This window comes from Diabrotica undecimpunctata, chromosome 1, assembly GCF_040954645.1.
Source record: "Diabrotica undecimpunctata isolate CICGRU chromosome 1, icDiaUnde3, whole genome shotgun sequence".
Taxonomy (NCBI): Eukaryota; Metazoa; Arthropoda; class Insecta; order Coleoptera; family Chrysomelidae; genus Diabrotica; species Diabrotica undecimpunctata.
In genome coordinates, this window is record NC_092803.1 from 11,097,034 (window position 1) to 11,109,498 (window position 12,465).

At 33.9% G+C, this 12,465-nt stretch overlaps 1 protein-coding gene across 1 annotated transcript in view; it reads right to left on the bottom strand.

Annotated features, from left to right (window-relative positions):
• The window catches only part of LOC140444602 (monocarboxylate transporter 2-like), a 798,852-nt gene extending 786,651 nt beyond the window's left edge, over positions 1 to 12,201 (bottom strand). The window contains exon 1 of the mRNA XM_072536366.1: positions 11,968 to 12,201. The gene's annotated coding sequence lies outside the window, so the exon portion shown is untranslated. The remainder of the gene's footprint in view (positions 1 to 11,967) is intronic.
• Between the last annotated feature and the right edge of the window lie 264 nt (positions 12,202 to 12,465).

A 12,465-nucleotide genomic window follows, 5' to 3' on the forward strand; every position in this document is an offset into this window, starting at 1 on the left:
AAGGAATTGTACAACACTCTTTGTTCTTCTTCCTTTTCATTAACGGCTGTATAGTTCCTTTATACTAATAAACATAACCTCACTTTTTAGTGATCATACTCATACACTTTTAAGTATGACTAGTTGCGGTTGTCTAAATTGTTGACTGTCCAAATACATTTTGTTATATATGTGACCAAGACAAAGGTTGGGCTCCTCACAATGTATGTTATGTTTGTGTTAAGAATTTAAGGAAGTGGTCGAAGAGAGAAAAAAAGCTTTCAGATTTGCAGTGCCTACGGTATGGAGAGAGCAAAAAAATCATTCAAATGGTTGTTATTTTTGTACTGTCGATATTTCTGGATATAACTCGGAAAATCAGAAAGTGATTGTTTATCCCAACTTCCCGTCTGCTATCCATCCGGTAGAGCATGGACCTAAACTGCCAGTCTCTGAGCCTCATCTACGTATTGATGTAAATACTATTGAACTATGAAAGAGATTTTTAGTAAGAGATTTGGGTTTAACAAACAAAAAATCAGAATTGCTTGGCTCAAGATTAAAAGAAAAGAATTTGTTGTCACCTGGTACACCGATTTACAAGTACAGGTACATAGATCAACAATTTACTCAATTTTTTTAGGCAAAAAGGGGATTTGGTTTACTGTCATGATATTGGTGGTCTAATGAATGAGTTTGTTATTGAGTATAAGGATCATTGGAGGCTTTTTACGGATTCTTCAAAAACAAGTTTAAAAGCTGTAGTCTTACACAATGGGAATACTCATGCGTCGCTTTCTATAGCTTATTCAGTTCATATGAAAGAGATATATAAAAATTTTGACACAATTCTACAGAAAATCAGATATTCAGCTCAAAATTGGATGATCTGTGGATGATTTAAAAGTTGTTTTTATGCTACTTGGCAACAAAAGGGATTGACAAAGTTTTCATGGTTTGTTTGTAAATGGGACAGTAGACTAAGAGTTAAACACTGGTCCACAAAACAATGGGCCATAAGAAATGTTTTAACACATGACGAGAAGAATATTTTGTACAAAACTTTAGTAGATCCAAAAAATATCCTCCTTCCACCTCTACACATCAAGTTAGCCTTAATGAAACAGTTTGTCAAAAAATGGAGAATGTTTCAAGAACTTGAGTGGAAATTTTCCCCATCTATCAGAAGCCAAATTAAAAGAAGATGTTTTTGTTGAACCAGATATTCTTACAATGATGTTCGACGGTATGTTACAGGGCCTGACGGCATATATCCAGCCCTACTACGGTGGGGACTGGATATCCTTCTGCCACACCTCGTGGAAATATTCAGAGCCTCTTTGGTTCTGAGATATATTCCTAGGAAGTGGAGAGAGGTACGTGTGGTCTTCATACCAAAACCAGGTAGGATGGACTACACCCTACCAAAGGCTTTCCGACCAATTAGCCTAACATCCTTTCTGTTGAAAACGATGGAAAGGCTATGCGAGAGGTACATAAGGGATGAAGTTCTGGTCCATAACCCACTTCACCCAAATCCACATGCATATACTTCGGGAAGATCTACCGATTCTGCACTGCATCATGTAGTGGGAAGAATTGAAAGATCGCTGGATAATAAAGAATCCACCCTAGGTATATTCATAGACATTGAGGGAGCGTTTGATAAAACCACATTCCCAACTATCACCCAACAGCTCAACGTCAGGAATGTTCCCCTGGCCATAAGCGAATGGATATTCAGTATGCTCTCTAATAGAGCAATAAGCATAAATGTAGAAGACGTTTCTGTTAGAGGCATGGTTACGAGGGGCTGTCCACAGGGAGGGGTGCTATCACCACTATGGAACATAGTTCTAGATACCCTGGTTGACCAACTCAGCAGCAACGGTTTCTACACAATAGCCTATGCAGACGATATTGCTGTCCTGCAAAGCGGTAAGTTTGAGAGCACACTATGTGAGAGATCACAAGTTGCTCTCCGACTAATAGAAACATGGTGCAAGGAACACTCACTATCTATAAATCCAAAGAAAACTGAGATGGTCCTCTTTACCAGGAAAAGAAGAATCACGGGCTTAATACCCCCAAGGATTCTAAACTACAGTCTAAATTTTTCTGACGAGATGAAGTACCTCGGTATTACCCTTGACAAGAAGTTAACATGGAACTCACACTTAGATGGTAGAGCTAAAAGAGCATATATTGCCTATGAGCAGTGACGACGAACGGTCGGACGCACCTGGGGCCTCACGCCCAGGGTGATCGCCTGGGTCTACACCGCTGTCATTAGGCCAATGCTAACTTACGGAGCTATTGCTTGGGTACCAAAAGTGCTACAGGCAATAGCGATTAACAAACTAATAACCATATTCAGCGGATGGCTTGCATAAATATAACAGGTGCCATGAAAACAACACCAACTGCTGCAATGGAGTTGATCATTGGCATCACGCCTCTAGATATATATGTCAAAGAGGTGGCGCTAGTGACAATGATGCGACTGCGCTCAGCTGGTGCAAACCTTGATGTAGGAATGGGACAATTGAGAACTCGTTTCTGGCGAGAAGAGTTGGATGCGTTACCACTTCTACAGGCAGGCTGCGACTCAATTGAACCAAAGTTTGTCTTCAATAAACCCTACAAAATTGAAACAGGACAGTATATGGAGACAAACGTGACAAATGCCTATTGCATATACACCGATGGCTCCAAAATGAAAGAATGCTCAGGATGCGGGATATACTCCAGATCACTGAACCTAAGAATAAAGTGGGGTATGGCCAAAAATGCCAGCGTAGTTCAGACAGAACTGACTGGTATCTCCATAGCCGCAAAAGAGATAACCCAAAAAGGTATAGCAGGTAAAACTATAATCATCTGCACAGATAGCAGACAAGCGCTACTAACCTTGAATAGACCACGTGTCACATAAGGTTTAGTAATGGAGTGTCACAAGTCACTAACCCAAGCTTCGGATGGTAATACCATCATCCTGAGGTGGGTTAAAGGACACAATAGGAATAAAGGCAACCGCATTGCTGACCAATTAGCTAGGAAGGCGGCAGGCCTAAGACTCTTAGGACCTGGGGATCTTTTTGGTTGGTCAACTACAACAATCGCGGAAATTGTCAAATGTCACTCCCATGCGCAAACCGTAAAAAGATGGGAAGAAGGGAAAGGATGTAAACTTGCCAGGGTAACACTAAGTAACCTTGAAGAGTCAACATCTAAGAAGTACTTGGGAATGACCAGGAAAAACCTACGTTTGGCAGTTGGTTTTTTAACTGGTCATTGTCAACTAAGCAAACACCTCCATACACTGGGGCTAGCAGACACACCTCTATGTAGGAAGTGTGAACGAGAAGACGAAACTGTAGAGCATGTCCTATGTGAATGCCCAGAGTTATCGTTAATACGAGAGTACGCGTTCGGCGAGTCCTGGCCAACACCTGCCCACATAAGAAAGATGTCTCCTGGTGACTTGTCCACCTTCCTAGAATTGGCAGAATGGACAATGAGCTAAGGGTGACAGCTCCCTGGGAGGATGCACAATGGGTCAATTGTGGCCTAAGTGCTGTGAAACTTAACTCGCCCTTCCTACTCTACAGATACAGACAGAATGATGTTCGACACCACCTTTCAACCAAGATGACTACTAAGGAAAAAGAAGCTTGGATTAGATTTAAAAAAGTTATAAAAAAGTTTTAAGGTAATGTGAAAGACCCTAACTGCGAGCTTATAGTAGCTCATTTATTACACTAAGTTTAAAGATTTGGGATGTCTAATGAGCCTCAAAATCCACTTTTTGCATAACCATCTTGACTTTTTCCCTAAAAATCTTGGTGATGTCAGTGAAGAACCAGGCGAACGATTCCACTAGAATATCAAGGTAATGGAGAAACGATACCAAGGACGTTGGAACACCAACATGATGGGTGTTTTACAAAAAAAAATAGAAAGAAAATACAAAAAACATTGACTCCTGAAATGATTATACGGACCTATACTATTACAAGATAAGAATTAGATAAATGTATATGTATTTTGGTATTTTGTCTTTTTCAAATTATTTTAATGTAGAATAAACCAGTGTCACATTGTAAGATAACTGTGGATGGTACGTAAAATCTAATTTCAGAATATTTTTTAGCGCCAAAAAATACAAAGGATTCACATAAATTTGTAAAAAAAATTTTAATAAATAATATTTTTTGTTGGCTTCTGTAATCAGTAAATTTAATGATAAAATTGGTTCAGAAGCTGTCGACCAAGTAACAGAATCTCTCTGGTTTAGAGACTGTAATGAACGAGGAGCGAGGAGCTAATCTTGCAGAAAGCGGGAACTAGATATTAAATTATAAACGAAGAAATGTATAATCAGTAAAACCCATCTTATCTTTCGAAATGCTCATTTAGGAATACGATACACTTTTCAGTTTAGTTTTAGTAACGTAGTTACTGTGTTTTCCGTTGCTACGAGCCATAACCTACTCTATCAAGGGTTAGTTTTTTATTTGTTGCCATAATGCTTTTGTTTTTAAACGTTTTGGTTTCCATTAAAGTCTTTGCTGTTTTATCACGAATCAGATTCCGTTTTCATAGCTTACGCCTGTTTATGTAAACTATTTGACTTTGATCTTTATATCCTTCACAAATCTTGATAATGCCAGTTACCATGCTTTACATTTCTGCATTTAATATTCTTTAAAGGAGCAGTAAATTAATTACTTCCTTGAATAAAGCTCAAAATTAAACATAGATAAAATCGTAGCTTAGTTCAAACCTGTCTTCGTAAAACTATATATCTCTAATGAGAAAAACGTTACGTGCACTAAATCTCTTTTTACAAGCATCATAAAATATATAATGAATTTATTTGCTTTACGATTCATCTTCTACCCACAGAGCTAAAGACCAGTATATTCATGCGGAATTTATTAATCCTAGAATTTTCATTCATTTAGTAAATAATTCGAATTTTAATTTGAAATACAATTTCAAAGCGCAAGATGTGTTTTTGGTACGATTTCCTAGTAGTAAGATTGAAGTAATCTAATTTGGTATCTAAGGAAATTAAGTGATGGTGTAATTTATCTGAACATTTAATAACAAAAATATTTCAAAATATCGATTTACCATACACTGCTGTATGGTTTTCTACAAGCGGCTTAAAAAATATGTAAATAAATTATCCAATTATCACATCTAGTTATTTTTTTCATTTTTATAGCAACAAGCTGTAGGTGCTTTGTACAAAAAACTGATCAAGAAGATCAGCTAAGTTAAGACGACACAGACCACACAGACCTAGGTCTGTGTCGTCTTACCTGACAAGAACCTGTTAAAAACCGAGCAGAGAGACATGTAGCTCCTCAAGTATTAAATTTATCCATTGTCATCGACCTAGAGTCACCATATAATTTAATTTTGAAAAGATGTAACCCATATATGGATGTCATAGAAATCTAATTTCATTGTTAGCTTCAAGTACATAAGGCACTGAAGATGATCTGATTAGATCGAAAACGTTATGCTGCTACTGTATAAATTTTGACGACACTTGTAAAAGTTTTAACTATATGTTTTTATATACCTAAATACAATGATGAAGTGTTTTAACTTCTGTATGTTTTTTTTAAACGGTGGTATACAGCCAACTACTGGGATTTTCCCATTAATTTTTACAAAATTATATATTCTAAATTTGAAACTTACTACTTTTAGAGCATTAATAATAAAAACGTTCCGCAGTTATATGAAAGCTTATTAGCTTTGTACAGACTATTTAGTTGTTTTGGCATAGCACAATCACAATACACAACAATAATTAGTTTTTAAAGCTATTAATCTAAATTTAATATGTATTTATAAATACAATTTATTAATATATAAAATATTATGATCAAATTGTGTAAGAAATCAAAACATAAACAAGATTCTTACTCTAAAAAAGCGGCAACACTTTAAACAATTTTACCACACGCTGAACTGTCAAAAAATTTGAAGTATTCCCATATCAGTTGCGTACAATTGTCTAATATATTTAATTACTGTTATTTTGTAGAATATTAGACTTAAAGAGTTACTTTATAAAATTTATATTATTAATAATAACAAATGTTTTTGTTTATTTAATCAATATAATTCTAAAATTCCCAATATAATGATGATTCAATTCTGATTATTATACCATGTTGACGCCTATGAAAGATCGAGCGGTTCCGAATGGGTTTCGTATTATTAGCAGTGTTAGGAAAATTTGAACTCTAAAGTTGACGATCCTTAAATTTTAAATATAAGTGACGTCACTTTATATAAATTGTGACGTGCACGCATTTTTATATGAAAAATACTATAGGTATATTAAGCTTGCACAAAGCTCTGCTCTTACACTATTTCCAATCCACAAGGAAAATAGAATTCCTGCAGTTGGCTGTATACCATAAATCACAAAAGATTTATCTAAAAATCCTTTATAAAAGGTATAATAATAATAATAATAATAATAAGAAAGCTGTGCTACTTTCGACGTCAAGACGCGTGCGAAAATTTTTGGGAGATACACCGACGTACCAAGTCACCTAGGACTCGATAACATGGAAAGAGTTCCATCAGAGCTCAATCCTTTTGATACCGTAGGTATCTGGGATGAGCGAATGTTCCCCTTATAGGGAGTGTGAGCCGTATGGCTAAATCTGGATAATAATAATGTTTATTTACTTCCCATTATACAATATAAAAAATGTTACAATAAGATAGGTCAATTTCAGAATTAACCATTTCAGAAATATTTGTTTAACATTTTTTTATATTATAATATTCAGTTTACTTTTTAAATTAACCCGACAGAACAAAAATGTAAAATAATCTACACTTTTGTGTGAATCAAATAAATAAATATAAAATCAACTGTACTATTTATGAGTACAGAATCTGTGGTTGCTTTGTGTCTCATTCAACAAAATCATTTATCATTAACATATATTCCTCCACACAAACGTGTTCCAACTAAATCATTATCCCAATACAAATTAATGATACACCGATTGGAAAATTGGATCATTTTTACCCCCTTTCCAATTAAATGGCACATCACGTTGTCGAAATAATTACCAACATATAACAGCTAACCTAATTAATAAATTCTATCACATTTCAATTAACATGAAGGCACAGACGATATATGCGGTATATATCGAGGTATACGGGTTGTGATAATTGGCCAATTACTGTCTAGTTTGCAGAAAATTGTATCCGTATTTTAATATAAATTTTATATTAAAAATATATATATATATATATATATATATATATATATATATACGGATACAATTTCCGTATATATATATATATATATATATATATATATATATATATATATATATATATATATATATATATATATATATATATTATTTTTGCTTTCTGTGGTTTTCCGGGTTCGACTCCGCGTTAAATATGTTTGGTTTTGATAAAAACTATTATTTTGGGCGGGCATGTTTTCGACGCTGAAGTACCTGAGGGTCTTAAAAGTACCCTTGTTTTGGACGCTGCCGGAAGGATTATCGCAGGTACCAGATATTAGATTTAATTAGGGTTTAAGGATGGTCATTGAAATTTACTTAGTTACTAGTTATTAGTTTGTCAGAGAATAGTGAAAAGTGAACATGGAAATTTCAACGTTAGTAAGTAATCGTGGTAAAATTTTGCTCAAAGTGAACAGTTTTACCTTTTCTCAAGATAAAGTACTAAAATCGAGAGAAACGTATTGGAGGTGCGTAAAACGGTCGTGTAAAGCGAAGAAATTCACGAAAGGGCCAGAAAAGTTAGTGATCCGAAGTAATCTAGAACATAATTACGAGTGTGATATCAAGACGCTTAATAGACAGATTGTGCGTAGCAGTGCCAAAAGGAAGGCTAAGGATAATTTGACCGAAAGGCCGTCCAAAATCATACATAGTGCGTTGAAAGAAAATGTAGATTGCTTGAGCCACATGTCTGTTAAAGACGTTAATTTAATACGAAATCAAATATACAGTGAACGGCGAATGGCTCAACCGAAACTGCCCAAAAGTAAAGAAGAAACTATTGCTGCGGTAAATATTATGAATATCAAAACACTTAAAGACGAGAATTTTATATTTGCGGTTGAACTAAGTTCTAACATTATCATCTTCTCGTGTAACACTAACATGCGTTTTCTGTGCGGCAGTGAAACGATTTATATGGACGGTACATTTAGTTACTGAGCTCAACATTTCAAGCAATTTTTTACCATACATGTATTTATCAATGGACATTATATACCACTGTGTTATTGTTTACTTCCCGACAAATCGGAACAAACCTATATAAAACTATTTAATGTTTTGAAACGCAAATGTGAAGTAATTGGTCTAAAATTCAATCCAAAAATCATTTTCTCCGATTTTGAAATTGCTATCCACAATGCTGCGCGTTTTGAATTTCCAAATGTGCACATTAAAGGGTGCCGTTTTCATCTTATGCAAGCTTGGTATCGTAATATCGGTGGTTGTGGCTTAATTCGGGAATATAAATTGGCAGACAGTGAAATATCTAAATGGCTGAAATATATTTTTGGGCTGCCATTTTTACCTCCCTCAGAAGTCGAAGAATCTTTCATATATGATTTTATGGCTATTCAACGAAATGATTCAAAAATTGAAAAGTTTTCCGACTACTTATTGGACAACTACATTGGCGACCACGCAACATTTCCGTCGGAGATGTGGGCTGCGATAAGTGAGAGTTTACAATTAACAACTAATGCTTGTGAATCGTTCCACTCGCGTTTTAATGATAATTTTTACCATGCTCATCCAAATATTTTCCATTTTATTGATGTTTTAAAACATTTTCAGACTGAAACTTACATTAAAATTAATAGTCTCTGTAATAGTGAAAGTAATAGACTTAAAGATCTAAAGAGTAGAAAAAAAATTATGTTCGTTAGAAATAGGATACATGAGTATCAAACTAACTGTATCGATCGATTCCATTTTGTAAAATGTATGTCGTATTTATTTCAAAGTGACAAATAAACCTTATCAAGCTTAATCTCTAGAATTTTATTACCTGACTTTCCATTTACATTTCAATTACACCCAGCGTCCAAATCATGTATGCAGAAACAGGTAATTTTATTTTTCAGTGTCGAATTTTTAATTTAGCGTCCAAATCATGCACGCCCATTATTTTGACGACGTTTCGGCAAGGTCGCACTTGACATCGTCAAGTCAGGTAGTAACGCTTGATATTTTGATATTATTATTAGTTACATCTATAGATAATGACACAAAGAATACTGCAAGTTTCGTGATTAATAAAATAAAATCATTTAAATTTATATGTTTCTTAGTTGTTTGGTACAATATTTTATTAAAAATAAATATAGTTAACAAAGTCATGCAATAATCTGACGTTACTTTACCAGAAGCTGTACAAATGTTAAATGGAATTAAAATATTTTTAACAGACATGAGATCCGACAATGGGTTTATAAATTTGCTCAATTAAGCGAAAAAATAGCTCAAGAAATGGATGCAAAAATTTCATTTCCTGCATTTCATAGAGTTCGACCGAGAAGAAAAAAGACTTTTTATGAATATGAACATAAAGATGAGCCAATGCAATCTCCAGAATTACTTTTTAAAGTAAAATTGTATTGTTATATTCTTGATATTTCCATTTCAAAATTGGATGAGAGATTTCAAAATTTAGAAACATAGGTTGAATCTTTTGGTTTTTTAAATAACTTAAGTGTCTTTTCTAAAGAGGAAATAATGAAATATTGTACCAATTTATAAACTAAACTAACTGACCTGAAAACAAAAAATTTAGATATAAATGCAATAGATCTTTATAATGAGATTGATATATTGTCTATATACATTACTAATGTAGTGTCTTTGTGTAATCCAAAAAAAGAAATCCTATCAAGAATCGAACAAGCAAGGAAAGCCTTCATGAGCATAAAAACATTTTTTACCAGATCAGACCTTAGTCTGCAGCTTAGAATCCAAATGATCAGATGTTACGTTTTTTGTGTCTTACTGTATGGCTGTTAAAGTTGGAAAATGGACTCTGGAATAGAAAAAAGAATAGATGCCTTTGAGATGTATATATACAGACGAATGTTGAGAATTCCATGGGTACAAAGAGTTACTAATGTTGAGGTACTTCGTCGCACGTGTAAACAAAAAGAATTACTAAGAATAATCAAAGAGAGAAAAATGCAATACTCCAAGGAAAAGTACAGGGCAAAAGATCAGTAGGAAGACGCCTGAAAGACCTGAGGAGATGGTTCGACCGCTCATCCGCAGAAATCTTTCGCGCTGCTTTGCAAAACTACATTAGGATCGCCAATCTTCGAAAGGAGACGGAGCCATGAGAAGAAGACATTACTAATAAAAATAATATGTCGGCCAAACAAGTGTTAGCCTATCTCGTTGCTAATGAGTTAAAAGGAATATTTCCTAATTTATTTGTTGCGCTTAGAATATTTTTAACTATGTCAGTTACTGTAGCTCATGGGGAGCGATCACTTTCAAAAGTTAAAGTATCGAGGAAGATATTTGTTTTAATTTAGATGTGACTGATCTAGTTAGGATATTTGCACTTAAAAAGGCAAGAAAAGTCGATTTTAGTATTTAGACCAACCTAGTGTTGTATTTTTTTTTTTCTTTATTTTACTTTATTTTTCGTGAAATAACTGTGTAGATTTTTGTATTTTGGTTATACTTAATTATATTTATGTACATAATATGTTGTATAAGGTCATATTATTATTCTAGATATGTATGTATTCTTTGACTTAATAAATATATTTTTATGATTTAAATGTCCAAAATTGTGTTTTTATTGATTTTCCCTAATTTGCGATATTTTCTTACACACGTTTTCCAAAACTGCTGATGAGGCGGCAAATTTGGATCTTGCACCCGGGCAACAAATCCTCTAGGCCCGGCCCTCAAAATGATTAGTTTGTTGTAACTTGGAATGGTAAAAACAGTTACAAAGAATAATGTGTTCCTCTACTTGAATCTTCTTGCAAGTTCGACAATTATTTGTATCCATACTTGTCGAAGTATTAGTCATTAATATATGGCCTATTTATCAATTCCAAAATAATTCTTGTTTTCTCATAATAACTCCTCAATCACTTTTGAGTTAAAAATAATTGGAACCATAAATTTGTACTTTATAGAACTTCATTTTTAGGACGATATAAAATCTTATTTATAAAAAGATGGATATAAATTATTTGTAGATAAAAATTTACAACTTGTAAATCAAAAGGGAGAAAATTGTTTTTAAAAGAAAACAAAAAGTTAGGTTATTTGTGTTTAAGAAGAATATTGAAAATGAAAAAATCGTTTGAAGCACCTGATCACTGTGCGACGTCATTTCATTCTTATTGTAAAAGAGCTTTAGTCTTTTTATTTTTATTCAAAATTATAATTATATTGTAGTTTTCTCCTGAAGATTGTAACAAATAATTAGCGAAATATTGAGCAATAAAGACAGAGTTTTATTTTGAAATAACAGACCGCATACCTGATATGTCACTACAAATGTTGTTTATTTTTTTCTTAGATAACTACTCTGTTAATAGGTTTTTTGATATTTATTTATCTTTTTGCAATATTTTTGGGATTTTTAAGATTTAGCTGTTATTACAACATTTGTTTTTTGAATAGTTATTATATTATATTAAATTAATAATTTTTTAACAAAACCTTGTATTTATTTTTAAGTACTTTTTTTAACAACTTAACGTAGTTAACTTCAAAGTCTGTTAGTCGTATCCGCTTAATGAGCTTAAAAATTGTCAAATTTTTAAATATAATGCTTTTATATACTTTTTTTATTAAATACAATAATTACAACCGAAACAGCGAGCGAAGAAAACAATAAATCAACAACACTACCTAAAAAAAGGTAAGAAAATTTATAACAAGGTACCTAATCACTCTCTCCTGTCGCTCTGTCTACGACTCCTCGAGCCCTCCGGCAAAAACAATTCCGAAACCACACAACCACCAACACGAGTAATCCATCTCCCAAATCATCCCCTAAATCCCAGTAACACGTGCCAGCAGATCTCGCCGCCCGCCTCGCGAAAAACGAAATCCTCGACGTCTTGGACGTCCCGCGAGTCGTCGTATCCTCTCGGAGAGCGTCAGCGTCCGTCCCAGAGCGAATAGATGCGGCGTCAGAACTGAGTGAGCATTGAGTCAAGCTCCACGGGTTGCTGGGATGGAGTATAACGGGCACTGTTGCCGATTCTAAACAAAATTCCTCTTAGATTGTTATTTAGATCGTTTTAATTCAAACTATTGTTGATTTGAATAATTTATTTTATATACAACGGCTTTGACATCCTTATTACTGCTAACTATACTATTGATATTTCTTATTCTTTTGCGTAATATTTGCTTATTTAAGTGGCCTCAAATCACG